The 19,121-nt window shown below is 44.1% G+C and overlaps 1 protein-coding gene across 6 annotated transcripts in view; it reads right to left on the reverse strand.

The window, feature by feature from the left end:
• The window catches only part of EPHB2 (EPH receptor B2), a 935,811-nt gene that overhangs the window by 453,233 nt on the left and 463,457 nt on the right, over positions 1–19,121 (reverse strand). The gene's annotated exons all lie outside the window — the stretch shown is intronic.

Genomic DNA, 19,121 nt, shown 5'->3' on the forward strand with positions numbered 1-19,121 from the left:
GCTCTCCGAAGAGCTGGACCGCTGACCCTGGTCAAAGCGCAGAGGCGCTTGAGGCATTTAGCCGTAAGGCTACGATGGGTAGATGTACCCCTGAAGAGACCAGATGCCTTCACCATAAAGTCTGCCACTGCTTCCAGAGGGGGGAAGGGGACTGGGACCTTCTTTCAAGGCCCATTCAAGGGGCGATAGCACGGGCATGCCCTGATTCAAATCCAAAATGGCCACCGGTGCAGCAGGCTCCGCCACCTCCCTATCCACCATTATGGGGCTGTGCGCAATGCCCTGGGCGGGAGGGTGCAAAGGCCCCGAGCCGGGTGCAGGCTTAGACAAGGGAGGACAAATCCTGGGTCTCAAACCCGAAGCTGTAACGTCAACCTCAGAGACTACTTTGTATTTGGCAGAAAATGATTAATTTGAGAAACAGGCTCCCTGACTGTTAAATGTATTGTGCAAGGGCTGCAGAATGAGGCAAGGGTTGAGGGCAACCTGCCAATGTTGCCAACGGTATGTAAATGAGACAGAGGGTTGTTGCCTGCTATCTGCGCACAAAGACACAATTCAACTAAAGTTGGCGTAAAGTTTAATTGAAGAAATCTTGAAGAGCCTTAGGAAGATTCATAAAGCAGCCTGACACGTGTTTCGAGCTAAAATGCTCGTCATCAGAGGCTGGTAATTCTGTGCATGTTTATATAAAGATCCAAAGCATAAACCCAAAACAGAGATAAACAGAAAATAAAACATAGGGGGTTGGCATTGTTATACCAACAGTTACAGTTCCAAATAAGGGATACATGTGTGGCCGCACCCGCAATTTGAAATCAAGGGGTCAACAAAGACAACGAGTAAAAGTAATGTACCAGCATATGATTGCATGAATAGAAATTATAAACAATTAATTAGATTGCATATTTTTGTTTAAAATAAAGAATATAGTAATTGCATACATAGTTACCAGAGTCGTTGCATGATCAATGGTTTGGAAGAAAAACAAAAATAAATACGAATTGACATCAATTAGTAGTCCAAAACCATGTTTTAACAAACCCAAAGGGTCAATTAACTGAAAAAGGGAAGGAGTTACCTTATTATCCTTGTGAATCACCCTGGACTGAGAAATGTATTGGAGAATATAACGTATAATTAGAAATGGTCAGTAAAGGGTAAGTCACTCGTAAAATGGTGCTGTTTGAAAAGGTGATACTGAGATTAAAAGAGCTTACCAGTAATTGATTAGTCTTCCAGATATATAAATAACGTCGGCTCAACTGTCGGAAAGATATAAATAGATCCTATTCACTCTGACTATTCGTCATTACAAAACAACTAAGCACTATAAAATTAATGATGCAAACATGTAAAAAATAGGTAAAGCAAGGCATACCTAAATTAAACGCTTCCGATGCGTGAGTATTCTGCAAGCCACGTGAATAAACAATTAGCCCAATTGTTAAAACATGGTTTTGGACTACTAATTGATGTCAATTCGTATTTATTTTTGTTTTTCTTCCAAACCATTGATCATGCAACGACTCTGGTAACTATGTATGCAATTACTATATTCTTTATTTTAAACAAAAATATGCAATCTAATTAATTGTTTATAATTTCTATTCATGCAATCATATGCTGGTACATTACTTTTACTCGTTGTCTTTGTTGACCCCTTGATTTCAAATTGCGGGTGCGGCCACACATGTATCCCTTATTTGGAACTGTAACTGTTGGTATAACAATGCCAACCCCCTATGTTTTATTTTCTGCTTATCTCTGTTTTGGGTTTATGCTTTGGATCTTTATATAAACATGCACAGAATTACCAGCCTCTGATGACGAGCATTTTAGCTCGAAACACGTGTCAGGCTGCTTTATGAATCTTCCTAAGGCTCTTCAAGATTTCTTCAATTAAACTTTACGCCAACTTTAGTTGAATTGTGTCTTTGTGCACAGATAGCAGGCAACAACCCTCTGTCTCAACCTCAGAGACTACTCTGGTAGGTGCTGAACCCTTGGCCGACTGGCTGTTAGCCAAAACACCCTGACTCATGACCTTGAGCAAAATCCAGAAGCCTGTGCGCCCTTGGCACCTGCGCCAGTAGTCGTGCGGGATCGTTCCGAGGACTGACTCTTCGCAGTAGCACGTGATGATCCTTTACCCCTTTGGGTCAAAGAAGAGTACAAACTTGATTGCCCTTTCGAGGACAGCCCAGTAGAGCCCCTGAGACCCTTGACCTGGGAGCTGGTAGCCTTAGCGGCCTTGGGCATGCCAGAATCTGAATCGAGGTACCCTTTCCTATGGGAATGCCCAGGAGGGAGTCACTGTGCCGAGGACCCGTGCTGAACAGAGGGCCTACCTTGTCTTGATGAGAGGTCCTGGAGACAAAGTCCTTAAGGTGCGCCGGAAGAGAAGTGTGGAATATCTCCCTCCAAATTAATTAATTTAACAGCTAGCATTACTCTTGGCAACTCTCTATATCATAATTATTTAAGCCCACTTGTGCCCTTACCAGGACCATCCAGTTGCATACCAGTCTTGGTGCTACTCGTAATGCCATATAGGGTAATAGCAAATTATACTGCACCCTGGGAACACCCCAGTCATAACTTTTAGGCCATGTCCCCAAAATACAGGAGCAAAAGCAACCCTAAAAATGTTTTGGCCTTACTGGACCTAAACACCGTGGTACAGTTTGATTGCATAGTTGTATCAAGCAAGCGCCATCTCAGCATACACTCTCTCAGGAAGACAAACTAAAAACAAAATGTGATGAAATCAAAGACTTTTATCCACCATAACTACTGCTCTGGGGAGCCTGCCAAACTACGACATGCAATGCAATTCCCCCCCAGCGCACCCAGTGTGAGAAATCTAGATCAATTTATTCACAACAAGTCCAAAACATGACTGCAGTTGCAGAGGGGTAATGGCCTAGTAACCCAGACAGCACTGCTCCTTCAAATGGCAGGACCAAGAAGGATTTTTATTTGGCTGGTCTCCTATAATGAAGCAGATAAGCCAAAAAAGTTAAAGGTGAAAATGGCTGCCCAGATCAAGGATAAGGATTATGACTAATTCCAAGCTTTGCATCCATCAGTTTTGCACTGCCAAGAGGCCTTGAACATGACAGAAGGCACGCTATACGAAACCCAGTAATTTTACATTGCAATACTTAATGATTTTACCTCATCCACCAACCCGTATTTTCTTCACCAATCCTTACATAGGTCAGCTCATATGTCATCTAAATAGTTTGAATATAATTTGTAAGGTACATCACTTGTTTGATGTATCTGTTGCAGCCAACTTTGGGCCAGCTGCAGATCACAGACTTGTAGCCAGGATGAACCAGCAAAGCTTTTCATCCAACCGAGGCTGATAACACGAGCAACGATGTCCTGGTTCATGTCCTCCTGTCCTTAGAGCGTTTGGGGAAGTAGCTAACTGAGCTGCTAGTGAGCTTTGCTCCACTTAAGCCCCCCTCGCCACCTCCATCGCTGCAGCAGTGGCAGCAGCAGGCTGCACCCACAAACCCTAGATGGTGGGAGAGAGGGGAGAAGAACTAAAAGCAGAGCGTGGCAGGTGGCAAGCCCCAAGTTTACACATACACTGTGTAGCAGATTGAGTCCACTTGGCACAGTCTGTAGGCATGTGTGATAAATGCACCTGCTCTTAGTCAGTGCTTGATACAGCCATGCAGATCATTGTTATGCACGAAGTGAAAAGAGTTGTATTGGATTCCAAAAAATAAACATGCAGTAAACTGATGATTTTCAGTTTCAGAATACGTTCCCTGTAACTGTTTATTTTTTAGAGCGGGTGGACTAACCTGTTGGCTACACAAAAGGTGCAGATTATCATTTTTAATGTTACCATTTTTTTTTAAAGAGCATACGATTTACAGAGATAACACCAGCAGTCCGCTTCAGCACACAATGTGGGTACCCGGTGGAAATTTAACTTTGAGGTATAAATAGTCATCATCCCAATGAAAAGGGCCTGCTTGGTTTGCTACAGACCTCAATTAAGGACCGGGCCACAGTAAACAAAGAAAAGGAGAAGGGGTATTCTTGACCACTCAGCCTCTGCCATGTACTTCATGGAAATTAGTTTGCAGTCGCCTGTCCGGCAATCCCCCCGCTCCCACAAGCCCCTAGGATGGGCCCAACCACTTGCAGCCATTATGTCCCAGGAGGTCAACATATTCCCTGTCCCACTGATTATGATAACCTCTCGGAGCCAAAGCTTCATATGCCTTCTAGCGCCCGTGGAGGCATCTGTGAACATTTAATATCTTTAGGAGTTTGGGAGATATCAGACTCTTGCTGATATTGTCATAATCCGGAAAGATAAGGGGTACCAGTGCTTGAAGTGGACCGGGGCTGGTTTCTGGCAATCTCCAAAACATGGGGCTGAGCCGGGGCCCTGCCAGGGCCTCCCGGTCCCACCACGCCATTGCGCGTCACATTATCCTGCCACGGCTGTAGCTGCGATGGGAGATGCATCCGCCATTTTAAAGTCAGGCAGCTTTGTGACTGACAAAAGTGCCAGCCAGCCACAGTATCACTGAAACTGGAAGTTGCAGTTTCAGCAACACTGTGGCTGGCTGTGACGTCTGCCAGTCACTTTAACTTCCTTTTGCTTTTAGTTATGGTCCATTTGTTCCCCTACCCAGGTCAGTGACCGTTGGCAAACCTGGGGGCTCTGTGATAGCCCAATGGCTATGCAGCGCAGTATCCAACATGCTTGTGATGGTAATCAGTGCGCCCCTTAAGAAGGCTTGCGCATCATAGGGCGTACTTACTGCGAGAATCGGTAAGCATGGGGCACCTCTACATAAGGAGATGGTGATCACACACAAGTCAGAACTGACCCCAGTCTGTCCAGAGTTCACCTCCAACACCTCAAAATTGAAACGCGTTAGACAGCGACTCAGGTCATTGGATCCCAATCCCTGTCAATTCCTCACTCAAAAATAGAGGAATTGAAATTCGAGATGACAGTGGCCTGACTATATCCATGCCCTAAACTTATTTTTCAGCTCAAATACACAAACCTGGCATTTCTTTAATTAGCTATAGGCACCTCCAGAGAGAAGTCCCTAAAGTCATATAGGACATGCCTGCAATTTCCAGAAGGAGCATCTCAGAATTGTGAAATCATACATTATCGTTGTGCTTCCTCGTTTGATTAAGCTGCTTTTATGACTTTAATCCGAGTGATTGCTAGTAATCACTCGCGCCCATAAACACTTGTGTACAGACGCGTTATAAATGACTTATCATATCATATAAAAAGTGAGTATTCCTCATAAAAAATGTGCATTCGCACAACCACAGCCTGTGCGTTTTTAGTTTTGGCTATTAGGTGGTGCTTCGTTGCCACAAATATGCCAAACTATTGCATTGGCGTAAAGATAGGAGTGAGATGGATTGTGAGGAACAACACCATGCTATCTATGTTGTCTGGTTAGTTACCCACCTATTGAACGCCCTTGGCCATGCTAACCCCTATGGCCATTCTCAACCACCACATGCCGATCCACACCCAAAACACACCCTCATTGGATCTCTTTCAGTGAGCTCCTTCAATCAGTAATATCAAACCTCACATCAAACTTTGTGTTGTGTACGTCCGGCCGTTGTTATATCTAAATCGTCTTCTGCCAGTTAATGGCTTAAATGCCACTGCAAAGGAGCTGCTGGTTTAATGAAAATGTCTTATATATGTGCGCCACCTGCCACTTGATTTATGAGCAATATGCGTCCCGCTGATACTGTTTATTGCAGAAGTCGTGATGAAAACAAGAATTAGCAAAGCCAACAGTTTAGGCTTGTGTATCAGTATTAGATAGGCATTAGGCAGGCACTGACTTCAAGTGCACAAACACACAATTTATCGGCTGTCACCATCATATTGCCAGTTGCAGTATTGATACTCTGCCTACTAAATACTTATCCCAAGCCTATACAAAAGCAAAAGTCGATGGCTTTGCCAATGCTTCTTTCAAAGCTCACTACCATGTGAAGATGGCTGAAGAGAGGATATGTGTAGTGTGCAGCAGAGGATGCTCGTGAATATTTATAGGGCTTGTACCATGCTGACTCAGTACCTTAGCGACTTTTGTCTAGTGTTATGTTATGTTAAGCTGTCTTGACCCGCACACTGTTTCCATTGGCATAGTCTCCAGGAGCTCTTGTGGTTCTGTTAGAGAGTGGGTTGGGAAGGTTAGTGAGGGAAGAGGGAATAGGTTAAGCTTTTCTGTTGGTGCTTGTATAATCAGGAGGAACTGGCTTCTAGTGTGGGTCTGGTTTCTAGGTATGTTTGCAATGTGTACACTGTGTACACTGAGGCTATTGTGTCCGGATGGGGAATATCCAGTAATTGGGTGTTTGTGGCAGTTTCATGGTGGATGTGTGGGTTGTGTGTTTAAGTGGAAATTAGACTGATCTGACGGATCGTGCAAGGTAATTGTGGGGTATGCTTGAGAGGAGTTGGAAGCGGGGGATTAGTAATTGGTGGCTTTCCCTCGGTCCCCATAGGCATCGTTGGCATCGTCCATTTTGTGCTGGTCATTGGGAGTTGAATAACCATGTTTTCAGTCATTTTCTAAAGGTGAGGTGGTCTTCTGTCCTAAATTCCTTCCGTGTTGTGTTCCATAGGTTAGTAATTAGACGTGAGAATGGGATTCCTCAGAATTTCCCTTTTTTCGTATTGTTTCATTTCTATTTGGAGGTTATTGCTTGATCTAAAGTCTCTTACTGGTTGATAGCATTTGATCTTGGCCTCGAGGAATTTGGCGCCTTGTCCGTGTAATGATTTGTGGGCAATGTAGAGAGCTTTGAATTTAATTTGTTGTTTTTTTTGACTGGGAGCAAATGTATGCCTATGATGTGGTCTCCTCTGTTTAGTCTAAGGAGTATCCTTGCTGCAAGGTTTTGGATGCGTTGGAGTTTTTTTGTCAGCCGTTCTGACATTCCAAAGTAGAGACTGTTTGCTTAGTCGATTCTTGAGAATAATAGGGAGATGAATGTGAGGGTTCTATGTGGGAAGGAGAGGTAGGGGGCATCCCTCTAAGTAGTCTGAGGAGGTAGAAGCATTTATTTGTATAACTAGCTTGAATTGAGAAGAACAAGTAGTCTGTGGTTACTTTGGTCAAGTCACGTCACCCCTTTAATAGGCCGCCATCCATTACATAACCCTTCTATGGTGCCATCAGAGTCTTGGCTTGAGATCTCGACTCACAACAGCATGCAAGAGCGTGGACTTCAGGCTGGTGTCTCATTAACAAGTTCAGATAGGCCAGTCTTTCGGAGCACAGTGCCACAGGATGCAGAAACAGCTGCTGAAAGGCTGACCCCACAACTCTGCCTGCTACTTTCTTTTATTATAGGAAAGGAAGGGGGGATGCAAGTGAACAATACATCGTATGGAAATTGAGCACCACTGAGAGACATGGTGCAAGCGCCACCATTTAAAATTACATCAACAAAGTGGGTCCCACCGTTACATTCCTTTTATGCTTGCTGACAGATTTCTCAAAATAGCACAGGTTGATGCTGTTATACATTCTGATTGGATGAGCACCAGGGTGCATCTCCTGCTCACTCAAGTCTCCCAACTTCTTGAACTTTTGTGATGTTCATGACTCACCTTCATCAAGATTGAAATATGACAGTGAGGGCTGTTCTGCCTTAACAGAATGTCTAGCAAAGGAAATGCCGGCTGAAGAAGAGAATATTAACCACCGCAGAACAATAGTGCCATCAGACTCCCCCGCCTCATAGGACAACCACATTGAGAGTACAGTCCAGAAAGGAGAGAACAATTGTGATATGAGTTCCCAGCATATGAAAGGGAACACAGCTCACACCCCCTGAAGCACATAAACGCATTGTGAATGGCGAGAGGTCACTAGCCTCACTGTGTCAGAGACTGACACCCCCACAGCATGGTTGTGCATGTATATACAGAAGCATGTTCAAGCAACCAGGATTGTACCAGGACAAAAAAAGCCAGCACCAAAACAAATTGCTCTCATTCACCAGTCGCAAATTGTGACTTTTTGTGAGAACCTGTTTGTAGCTCCTAATGAGGAACATTTTGAATATTTTGTGGCAAACATGTTATTTATAGTACAATGCAGAGTTCGAAATTGATGGGAGCTATTTAACTCGTGATTTTGGCCTAGGAGACCCTGGTTAGCTTAAAAGCAAGAGCTACCAGGAGCTACATCTAGCTCCCAGCGTCAAGTGGTGCCTCGATATTTAAACACAATGGACCATGGACAATGTGCAGAAAGTTAAAGGTGTGCCTCTCATGTGGAAGCTGGACCTACAGTGCGTGGTGTACTCACCCCGGGTTCCCCAGCAGTAGCTCCCGCCTGCTGGGTGATGGCTCACACCCAGGAGCTACTTTTAGATCTTGCTCACCGGATCCTAGATTTGAACCCTGCAATGTGCCATTAAAACCTGCCTAAAACCCCCAGCTACACCGTAAAGTCAATCACCAAACTAGCCCACATTGGTGCACCACGCTGCTGCACACTGGCCCGTCAAGCCAGTCCTTCAGGCATTGCCCTATTGGACTATGCCCAGACCGCGCCAGAGAGCGGGCAAGAGCACAGTGCATGGAGAAGGCCGATTTCTAACGTCAGATGGACATATTGATTTCGTTTATGGGGCAGCTGCTAAGATCTGACCTTTCATTGTTAATGCAGGAAAATCTTGGGTTGGCAAGAGGCCTGAGAAATGGTGACGTCTGATCACTGCATCGGGGTTCTGAGGCCACCTTCCAGTTGTATTCCAGTTGTATTCGATGCCCTCCGGCTCAAGTTATTTATGTACAGGAACTACAGCACCTGTTCTCTGAAGCTAGTGGAACTACAGACTGCAATTTAGAAAATGGAAAAAAGAAACGCTTTGCTTCTGCGCGGCGTCCATTTTTCATTTGATTCACATGGGCAGGGTGGAGCAGGCTGTTTAGTGGATTAAATGAACATTGGCAAATATAAAGTGCCCTGCTTGGGAGATTACTGAGAGAAGCTATTTATGCTGACAAGAGTCCCCATCAAAGGCCCGATTCAGAGGAGCAGATCGTCCTAACTCAAGAATTTAGTAGAATGAGCAATTTTGAACTTTAGCGCCTCTAAGCGCTTCTATTACAGAATGCCCAGGTTTATAAAGGACATATTTCCAATATTCGGCCATTTATGAGCTTTGACATATTTGCCTTTTTTTTTTACAAATATGGGAACTGCTGCACTGAAAGATGCCATGGTGTGCCTAGAATCACACCATGTGTGCGCCAGTGAGGGAGTCACCAGGCTCCAAGGTGAGCAGCTTGCCCACTAAGCCGCATTCGTCCGGGTACCTTCTCTGTGTGGTTTTAAAACAAAGGGATGTTTCATTCCCCATGGACAGACAAAACGCCTATTCTTTTGAAGCAGTACAGAAAAACCACAGTCAAGGTTAGCGGGTGGAAGTCACAGATCTCGCCCGCCATCATATATGGTGCTGCTCCTGTATGCCAATATTAAGGCTAGTAGTGATGCTGTAGAGGCTGAAGTGTGAAACTGACCATGACCATACCCATTAAAGAGCACGTCCTATTCAAAACCCTCGCTCTAACCCACACATGTGTCTACCATACTGCCCCTCCTACCTGTCCCAAAGAATACACATTTCGGCTTCCACTAGACCCACTAGAGCTCCCTATTCAAACCTGCTCACAGTTCCTTAAGTCAAGCGAGTCAGAGCAGGAGGAGCCAGCTTCCGCTACCGAGCGGCCCGTCAATGCAATGCCCTTCCATCATGCCTCAGAACCGAAAAGTCATACATTGCCATCCGCAGAGCAGTCACGACTCTGCTCTTCACCTAACCACCGCCACACACTACCTGTAAACAACGCTCTCAATACTGTCTGCATGTCATGTGTAATGTATGCACCTAATCTGTATTTACTCCGAAGGCCATTCAGATGCCTCATGTAACTAAGCTCATCACATGTAACAGCGCCCCGATGCCCAAGGGCTGTTTGTGAGCTATATACATTTAAATAAATAAATAAATAAAAAATGCTGGGACTAGCTCTACGGGATAGTCCTTAGTTCTAAATTGCTCTCGGGTGCTGAATTTAAAAGGAGAACCAAGGGCAACAGAAGGGCCTCTGTCATCACAGAACTCACTGCCACGCACGATTACACATGGGGCAGTTCTCCTTGGGTTTGGAAAAGTTGTCAAATATGGCATTGGTAGTCTTATGTTAGTATATTTATCATTTATGTATGCCCCAAATGGATAATGGGTTCTTTTTAATGCACTCTGGGGCCACAGCAGTGTCACGAAGTGCAATATGAAAAAAAAACAGAAAACAATACATTGGCATCAGTTTAGTGATTTCATATTTTAGCAAGTGTGAAAGACCTAACCAAATCTAGCAGACTATCATCTAGTAGCAGAAGCAGTAATAATCCAGTGACAGGGGGGAAACAGTAAAACATAAAGAGTGCTCCCATAATCTGGTAACCGAGGTTCAGAGCCGTCAGCATTGTGAGAAAGCTGTCATGAACTGATGGCAGAGGAAGAGAACTGCCATAATCTAGCAACAGGGACAGAGAGAGCTGCCACAATCAAGCAACAGATAGAGATATCTGCCACACCATAGCAACTGACAGTAGAGGTGCTACATTCTAGCAAAGGATAGAGAGCTGCCGAAATTCAGTAGCACACATCTGGCATAATCTAGTGTGAAAGGCGAACTGTCATAATCTTCTTCCGGAGTTAGAGAGTGCTGTCATAATCTAACAACCGATATAAATAACTGCTACAATCTAACAACTGATAGAGAGTTGCTACAATTTAGCATCAGCAAAAACTACCAAATTTAGTTGCAGACAATTGACATAATCCAGTGCGAGAGGTGGAGAACTGCCTAATCAACTAACAGAGATAACTGCTATTATCCTCGAAATATACACACAATCTAGCAACAGATAGCAGGAGCTGTTACACTTTAGCAATAGATAGAGCTGCCAAAATCTAGTTGCAGATATGTGACAGAATCTAGTGTGAGAGGCAGATTATTGCCATAATCTAGAAGCAGAGATAGGGAATTGATATTAATTTAACAACAGAGATGCCATATTCTAGCAACAGATACATAGAGCTGCCTAAATTGTAGTAGCAGACACCTGTTAGAGTGAGGGCAATAGTTGGAGAACTGCCACAATCTAGTACCAGAGAATAATAAAAAAAGATATTAATTTAGGAGCAGGTGGAGCTGCCATAACCTAGCAGCGGATCGAGAAAGATGCTGCAGTCTAACAACAGATGCAGAGAGGTATCAAAATCTAGTTACAGATGCTGATATAATCTAGTGATCTAGTAATATATATATAGCGACGGAGCAGCTAAAACTGCTGCCGGTGGCCCAAAAGGAAACTGAGGTGGACAATAATGGCTCACTCCTGAAGTTGTGCAAGATGATTCATAGACATTCTATGGGTCCCACGGATTTAGCATATGACATTAATTTGGCTACAAATCTGCCCCAGACCTGGAGAAGCTATTAACTACTTGTGACTCATCCTCTAGTAAAAGTGACTCTGACGCAGAATTGCCGCCAGAGGTTCCACACTTTCCAGCAACTCACATGAAGCATTTTCTCCCACAGTGGTGAATTTGGGATCTATAGAAGCAAAAATAGAAGCAGTCTTACTCTTGTGCTCATAAATTGTGGAGGAACAGCAAGGGCTAAAGGAAATAGTAGCAAGAGTGGTGAACACAATCTTGCTGGCAAGCCATGATCCGGCCTCAACTAGCACAGTAAGTCAGAAGCAGGCTAACAGAGTGGAATCGGGTTGCACCTCCCCTCCTTTCATCAACCACCAGCCTAAGAGCAAGAAAGGGGAAGAGCTACTGAATAGGACGGAGGTGGATGACCATCGGGAGGCAATTATTCCTCCTCCACTAGCTGAGTCACCTTCAGGATCGGGGTATGCAGCTGCAGCTTTGGAGAGCTGCACTTTAGAGGCTCTCTGTGCAGACATATCTCTCTTTAACGGCTCCCCGTCCCCCACTAAGATAACGCAGCATAAACGCTGGCACCCTCTTCGGAAGAGATCGCAGGCCAATCCACAAAAACCAGGCACTGAAGTAATCACAAAAGAAGTAGGCAACATTGCCTCAAAAATGGCAGCAGGCAAGAGGACCATTAGCAAGGCCATGGGGATCGCACAGTTAGGAGGGTGCATCTGCAGGGACTGTTGAATAAATGGATGGCACCCGCTAAGAGGAGACGCAAACCTCCACTGACCACCCAAGTGGTCCTCCCCTCAGCAGAGGGCACCGGCTGTAAAATCAAGCGGTTTGGCTGCTAATCTGCCTATTCAACTAGTGCCTCAAGGGAGTGAGAGGACCCATGAGCCAAAACCCTTTAATTGTTCCCAAGAACTGGAGCAGAAGGCTATGGCACAGGCTCTAGATGCCCAAGCTCCAATAAATTCTTTGGGAAAAACACTAACACGTCCCGCCATGGTATGGGAATTCGGAGCAAACAGCCCATGATAGTATCACTAACTGGGCAGTGATCAGCTTTGACTCATCATTTGTTGTTGAAAGTGTCTGTAAAAACGTTAATGCACTGAGGGAGTTGGGTTTTGAGATTTTGGTCTTTCATCCAACAGAACAACATATCCCTACCACAGCATTTTCCCAAAACAACCAGAGTCTGACAGTGTCATCAGTGCAGGGGGACAGGCAGGGTATCGGCAGGCAGAAGGGGCATTGGTCCCCGGTCAAACAAATATCACATTGACCACTCCTGGGGGAGGAAGTGGGTACTGGCAGATGTTTTCTTGGAATAGAAGGGGCCACCGATCTTTTCTTAATCACCAGGCTGCTCTTGACACAATAATGAGGTCTCAGATATTCTCTTTACAGGAATCTTGGCTGACCAGATATTTTGAATTAGATGGATTTACCACCTTGTTCGGACCCTCCAGATTAGCAGAGAAGGGCCGCCCAAAGGGTGGTTTGTGCATTGGGGCCAAGACATGCATGAGCCTTGTTGAATTTCTGACATCTCGGACCCACCGGGCTTGAGGGAGGTATTGATAGAGACCCTTAGAAATTGGTCTGCTTGATTCCCTAATTGGGGCATTATATTGACAGGAGATTATAATGTGGATTGTGTCTATGTTAATCAGGGCACTAGGTTGGAGAGAGGCTGTGGATGAGTTTGATCTCTCTCCCCTGGTTTTTAAGGAGGGAGAGGTACAAACCATATGGTCCAATGGCATATACAGAATTTGTATTGATTTTATTGTTGTGAGTCCATTGCTCCAGAATTGTTTTCCAGAGTTTGAAACAACCCTGGTGGCTTGTAGCGATCATGCAGTACTTAGCATGAAGTACAGGGGGAAGTTGGTCAAGCCCACCACTATTGAGATTGGTAACCTCACGGTCAACTAGCAAGGCAACAGGATTCGTTGGACGACTGCAAGGATCCAACGTTTTGCCTCTACGGTTAAGGAGCAGGGTCTGAGTGAAGTTGAAATCTTGAGGTGCTGTGATTGTGAGATGGAGAAGAAGTTTCCATCTTTCTTACCTTCTACCCTGTTATATAGTTGTTGGTGACGTATGGGTGGGGTAAGACCAAGGTTCGATTTGGGAATAGACAAGACAAAGAAGGAGCTTAACTCCCTTATCCGGAAAACCAAAAGAAGCCTTACCATTCCATGGGAAACTAAGTGGAAAATTGCGGTAAACGCAAGGTCAAAATTTAAAACATGGCTTCGTAATTATAGGTATGCAGTGAATTCTGCAGCCTGGAAGTTCATTAACCAGCTATTAGGACAAATAACACACAGAAGTTCTGGTACCTCATACATAGTAATGGGGTAGGTATAGCAGCAATGGAAGTGTGTAGTATAGCGGAGGAACAATGGGGTGGCTTTATTGAACACACATATAGGCTAGATACTGAATCTAGTGAAAAGGTGGGGATTCTCTCAATGAGGGACACATTGGTGTCAGATCATATTGGGGGAGCTGACATCGAGGGCATATTAATTAAGATGAAAGCCTCGAAGGACATAGGCCCAGATGGACTTAGTAATGCGGTTATAAAGAACGATCCCCCTTTGTGGGGTTCCCTGTTACAATGCCTTTTCCTCCACATATGTGAAATGGGAATGATACCAAACACATTAAAAAGCTCTAAACTTATTCCAGTATATAGGAAAGGCCCCCATTACCTTTTGGTAAACTTCAGACTCCTGGCGATGTTAGATTGTAGCGCTAAGATATTTGCCTCTATACTTCTTGAATTACTGGCTTATTGGGTGAAAAGGGAGGGTTTGCTTCCCTTTCACCAGACTGGTTTCAGGAAGGGAAGTGGAACAGCCCATCCGGTCTGGGCACTGCTGACATTGATATCAGACACCCAATGTTAGCCTGAAACAGTTCTATACCTCTCCTTTGTTTAATACACAGCTGCTCTCGATAGCGTTATCAGACCTAAACTTTGGGCAAAGTTGGCACGTGGGGTATAGACCCTTCACTTTGATATTTTATCAAACTCTTATATTCCGACACAGAGGTTAGGTTAAAAACTTCTCAGGAAGGTATTCTTACCAAGCCGTTTATGGCGAATAGAGGCCTTAAGCAGGGATGCCCATTAGTGCCCCTGCTTTACAACCTCTATACTGTGGAGCTATGAACGGTGCTTAAGGCTGTACATAACCACCCCCGCGATATGGAACCAATGTCTTGAACTGCCTGACATATGCGGGTGAAACGATTATTCTGGACCGCACGGCTGTAGGCCTACAAAGCTCACGGGAGCCCTTACATACATTCGCATCTGAGCATGGACTGAGACCTAACCCTTGCAAAACAAAGGTTATGACGGTGGGAAGAAGGGCAAATGGGGCGGGGCGCTGTCTTTTAAATGGAATCTAGGTGGGGTCATTTTGGAACAAATTGAGGACTATAAATACCCTGGAATGGGTATTAGAGCAAACATGACTCTGGCACATCTTTTGGAGGGGGTCTCTAGAAAAGCTTAGAAGAAGTAGATTATTGACATGCATGGTGGATGCACTGTGGAGGCAAACATTATAGCATACAGGCAGTCAATTACACCTAGTGTATTATCTTGGGAGGAGAGCTCAGGGGCAACGCACTCGTCTTCTAAGCAAGACGACATGAAGCAACACACTTTCGATCCCCCGGGCCGCGCTAAGATACCTAGGGGTACTAAGTGTGTTATAAAGAACCAATTACAATTACAATATTCTTTGGAAGTTTGCCCTATAAAGCTAATTAACTGTTTACCCAGATTAGAGGCAAAAATTCTGCGCTCCCTTATGGGTTTACCGGTAATGATACCAGTCGAAGCTCTACGCCTGGAACTACCGCTCCCGTCTCTCCTTTCGCTCTGGAAAGTAGCAGCATGCAATCTGTGGGCAAAGATTCAGTATAATGGACTGCAGGAAGTGGCCCTGCTGAGTCTTGCCATCCCCCACCCCAACCTATTTTCCAAAAGCAGCTGGTACCAGGCCCCGGGGCACATGGTGTTACAACATTTTGGGGAAATCAGGTTAGAAACACTCCCTTCATCATGGCTGGACTTCTAAGCTGGAGCAGAAGACCAGATATCACGATATTTCGCAAGTAGTGAACCATTTAAACATTGCAAAGTTATGTAACATTCTCACACCAGGGATTTTCTGTTGCTTCCCCAAAGAAATATCTTACTAAATTTAGTACCCCTGCTTTGACTAGATTCATCCTTTCTCTCTGGCTAAATATACTCCCTGTGTTAGAAAACACAGGGGCTTGTTTAGACATACCATGGGCCCAACGGCAGTGCAGACTGTGCTCTAACCAAGTGGAGTCGCAGAGGCACATCTTCACCAATTGCTCCACACTCACACAGGAATATGAGAAGAGATATACCAGGGTTGTCCAACTCCAGGCCTCAAGGGCAGGAATCCTGACAGGTTTTCAGGATATCCCTCATTCATATTCATGAGAAAAAATGTACATACATTCAGAATACTTGTATGCAAATTTATCTCATGAATAATGAAGTCTATCCCCAAAACCCAACATGGATTCGGCCATCGATCCCTGGAGTTGGGCAACCCAGGCATATATGAATTTTAGGCTGTATTCAACAGATCAATTCTGGAGCATGATCTTCAATAAGGAGTCATTGGTGATTGCAACAGCCGCCTATTACAGCTGGCAACGGTTGGTCGAAAAGCTTAACATACTGAGAATGAAAATGAATACAAAAATTACTTTCAGGAGTCCCATTAAGGGATCAATATATTAATAATAATCAAGACAGGAATGAGGGTTGAAGAAGTAAATATGGGAATGCAATTTTAATTTTAAGTATGTTTTATGCATATCTACGTTTTAGCTACGTTTTATGAACTGATTTTTTTTGGATGTACTGTTTTCAATTTTAAAAGTGTAAAAGGGCGACATAGTTCTTCAAAATGCACTTAAATTAATAAAGAAACTATATATATATATATATTATGGCAGCTGTATCTGGTGCTAGGTTAGCTTTCTATATATATATATATATATATATATATATATATATATATATATATATATATATATATATATATATATATATATAGAAAGCTAACCTAGCACCAGATACAGCTGCCATAATCTAGCTACAAATAGAGAGAGCTGCCAAACTCCAGAAACAGAATCAGTGAAATGAAAAACCTCTAGCGACATAGGGAGAAAGCTGGCATAATGCAGTGACAGAGGCAAAGAAGAGCTAAGACCCAGTAACAGAACCGGAGAGTTGCCAAAATCTACTGGCACTGGTAGAGAGCTGCTACAATTAAGTAGCAGTGTTAGGCAAAGCACACACAAACTACTGGCAGAGAATGAGAAACATTGCAAACCTAGATACCAAGTTAGGGAGCTCTGCCATAATCTAGCGCCTGAGACAGCGGCGCACCACTCATCCAGTATCTGTTGTTCGAAAGAGCTCATAAGGAAGTGTTGAAAGTCCCTACGCTGAGGAGTCTGTTCCTTTAAAAGCAAATCACAAGATAAAGCAGGATAGGCATATTTGGAAGGACACGCCTTATAAGTGCAGCGTACTCATGTTCATCCTAAAACATCATACCTCCTCCAAAAATCCCCATTCATGATGACATCGTAGTTAAGGGGCCTCACCATGATAATGCCATTTTGAAAGCGTAATTTATTTGAAGTATCTGTTTTTTGCCGCCATTTTCTCCACATTCCTAGATGAATTTAAAAAAAACGCAGTCACAGATTCCTCTGGGTTATCACACTTGGAGCACAATCTATTGCACTTTCTTTGGTTTCCCATCTAAGATACATTTTTGGGCCAGCGATCTCTCTCCGTTGGCATTGGCATATCTGCCAACACCAGTTGCACGAACAAGCCACCGTGGTTCTGTTAAATTATGCAATGAAGCATTTCCCGCAGCCTACACCTCTGTAAAGCTCTCCATTATGTATCCGTATTGGGGTATACCTCTGGAAAGCGCTCTGTTGCTTCTCTAAGCCAGGTCAGCGCTCAATAAATATAATAATAATAATAATAATAATAATAAATGCTGGGTCAGGCTTCTGGAACATCGCCTGCCCGAGGACTCTAGAGACATGTAAGGGGGCAGGCAGAAGCAGCTTGCGGGATTCTGCCGCTCTCGACCCCAGTCCGCCATTAGTCTGACTCGTCAACACAATGATGTTGTACGTGTCCATGTGATTGCCAGCATTCGAGTGACATCATGGCATGTCGATGGCATATCTCATGTTATGTTAGCTTACTGGGATGTGTACCGCCCACCGTGGTATATGGCTGATGAGAGTTGCAGAACAAAACAGCTGCAGAGGAAAAATATTTCAGAACCAAATTAAGACTACTGACTGAAATGTTGTGTGTGAAGCATTCAGCTGAGAAGCCGCATGAGGCCATGGTGTTTTGTTTACGTGGCTGTGACTGGCTCATCCAGAAGAGCAGTCAATCTTTTGAATAGCTGTTATTGCCACAGGTGTGTAACCGAACTTAACCAAGTGAATCATTCTGGAATCTGTAGTCGTGTTTTAAATGTTGCTCCCTGACACCGAAATGAGTGCCATGTGGTCTGAAGAATGATTGTGCATAAAGATAACCCTTGAAAAGAACATGAATAACCCTCAGTGAATGCATCGAAGCTTCAGAAACAGAAAATCAAACGTGTTGCCCTATATTGAAAGACATTAACATTAACACAATTACTCATGCTATTAACTAATACATATGGATGACCGGCAATGCAACGCCAGCTATATTCAGAAATGTACTTGGTGACATTTACTCTCATGCTTCAGTAATCCAGTTATATCACCCTGTTTGGTTACTGACGAATGGAATCCCCACACAGTGTATTTGTGGCAGGGATGGTGTTCCAAAAAAGGGTGATGCATGTCAAAAAAGAAAAAGCTACTGAACAGCCACGCATAGCTCTACACATGGATCTGCTTTTGCTGTAGAGCAGCACTAGTCATTGGGCTGGATTTTCAAGAATCCCAGATCTGGCCTGGGAAAACTACTTGTGCCCATTATGGCCACTGAGCTGCTTTCATCCCCGAGAACGGGAATCCTCGGATCACCAGCATCAAAGTCAAGTAATTTACCAAATGCACTACAGCAACTTCCGGTTACAATGTTTGTGAACCTTACTCTCCGGATTTTATTATGCAGAAAATGTTCAAGAACACCTTTGTAAAGATGTGCACCTTTTCTAACTTGCTTGCAACATTACAGGAAACTCCTCCTTTCTTTGATAATGTATTAATCTCCTGAAATGTAAATGTTTAATTATGGGTTGTTGGGGTGCTGAGAAAAATCTCCCTCACCTTAACTTACAACCCCCACGTTTGCTCCTAATAACCCCGCGCCTCCCAACTCCCTGTGACTGGTAGGATGCCACAGTTAATAATTCCATTTCTAGCAATGTCACTCTGTGGACCGTAATGACCTAAAAAAAATAATATTGGGCATGACAACGCCCTCCCCTTAACACAACCTTGCCTTGTGCAGTAGGCCGTGCTCCAGATAACATTTTCAA

The sequence above is a fragment of the Ambystoma mexicanum genome, chromosome 8 (assembly GCF_040938575.1).
Source record: "Ambystoma mexicanum isolate Mex_15411 chromosome 8, UKY_AmexF1_1, whole genome shotgun sequence".
Taxonomy (NCBI): Eukaryota; Metazoa; Chordata; class Amphibia; order Caudata; family Ambystomatidae; genus Ambystoma; species Ambystoma mexicanum.